Here is a 1,800-nt window from a genome sequence, read left to right as displayed (position 1 = left end):
ATCTCATAGAAATGGCATATGGGAGAAAAGAGTTATTTTGGCTCGTGAGTTCCAAGGGTCTTGGTCCAACGTGGTGGAGAACATACGGCTGAGTCCATGGTTGGGGAAAAGGTTATGGTGGAGCCTCCTTACACCACAGGAGACCAGCGAACACAGAGTTCGAGGGCTGATGGCCTGACCGTAACCCTCATGGCTTGCTTTCTTTGGGGGGGGGTGTGTGTGCAGCGAACTTTATTGATGGTATTCAAGAGAGTAGGGAGGGCTCCCTAGACCCCTCCTGTTATTATGGGGGTCTGGGATGGAAATTGTGAGGGAGATGCTCAGTGTTGGGGGTCAAGTTGGGATAGGGACTCCTCAGGGCCTCTCTCTTGCTCTCAGTGTCCTTGCTGGGGTGGGTGGTCCAGGGTTTCTTACTCCTTGGAGGCCATGTAGGCTATGAGGTCCACCACCCTGTTGCTGTAGCTGTATTCATTGTCATACCAGGAAATGAGCTTGACAAGGTTGTCATTGAGAGCAATGCCAGCCCCGGCATCGAAGGTGGAAGAGTGGGAGTTGCTGTTGAAGTCTCAGGAGACAACCTGGTCCTCAGTGTAGCCCAAGATGCCCTTCAGTGGGCCCTCGGGTGCCTGCTTCACCACCTTCTTGATGTCATCATACTTGACAGGTTTCTCCAGGCGGCACATCAGATTCACGACGGACACATTGTGGGTAGGAACACGGAAGGCCATGCCAGTGAGCTTCCCATTCAGTGACCTTACCCACAGCTTTGGCAGCACTTTGGAAGCAAGGATGATGTTCTGGGCAGCCCCATGGCCATCACACCACAGCTTTCCAGAGGGGCCATCCACAGTCTTCTGGGTGGCAGTGATGGCATGGACCGTGGTCATGAGCCCTTCCATGATGCCAAAGTTGTCATGGATGACCTTGGCCAGGGGGGCTAAGCAGTTGGTGGTGCAGGATGCATTGCTGACAATCTTGAGTGAGTTGTCATATTTCTCTCGTGGTTCACACCCATCACAAACATGGGGGCATCGGCAGAAGGGGCGGAGATGATGACCCTTTTGGATCCACCCTTCAAGTGGACCCGGCCTTCTCCATGGTGGTGAAGACACCAGTAGACTCCACAACATACTCAGCACCGGCCTTACCCCATTTGATGTTAGCGGGGTCTTGCTCCTGGAAGATGGTGATGGGCTTCCCATTGATGACAAGCTTCCCATTCTCAGCCTTGACTGTGCCGTTGAATTTGCCATCGGTGGAGTCATACTGGAACATGTAGACCATGTAGTTGAGGTCAATGATGGCAACAACCTCCACTTTGCCATGTGGAGAGCAGATGGCAGTCCTGGTGACCAGGCGCCCAATACGGCCAAATCCGTTCACACCGACCTTCACCATTTTGTCTACCGGATGAGACTGGCACTGCACAAGAAGATGCAGCTGTCTCTGGAACAGGGAGGAGCAGAGAGCCATGGCTTGCTTTCTAGTGATCCACTTCCACAGCAAGGCCTCCTGAAGGCTCCATCCCATCCATAGCTCTTCCAGCTGAGAACAAGCACTCAAAGCTGTGGGGTGAAGTTGGGGGCATTTCAAATTCAAACCATAAGAAGAGTTCATTGTCATTTCTGGCTTTAGATCAATGGTTCTCAACCTTCCTAATGCTGTGACCCACTAACACAGTTCATGTTGTGGAGCCCCACCGTAAAATTATTTTTATTGCTACTTCATAACTATAATTTTGCTACTGTTATGAATAGTAATGTAAAATACCTGTTTTCTGATGGTCTCAGGTGACCCCTG

At 51.4% G+C, this 1,800-nt stretch overlaps 1 pseudogene; it reads right to left on the bottom strand.

Annotated features, from left to right (window-relative positions):
- Window positions 1–362: 362 nt before the first annotated feature.
- Window positions 363–1,398, bottom strand: LOC110300816 (glyceraldehyde-3-phosphate dehydrogenase pseudogene; annotated as a pseudogene).
- Window positions 1,399–1,800: the final 402 nt, after the last annotated feature.

Source organism: Mus caroli, unplaced genomic scaffold (genome assembly GCF_978045245.1).
Source record: "Mus caroli unplaced genomic scaffold, Mus_caroli_1 scaffold_10, whole genome shotgun sequence".
Lineage (NCBI taxonomy): Eukaryota > Metazoa > Chordata > Mammalia > Rodentia > Muridae > Mus > Mus caroli.
The sequence above is the reverse complement of the archived record's forward strand: the minus strand, read 5'-3'. Positions and strand labels throughout refer to the sequence as shown.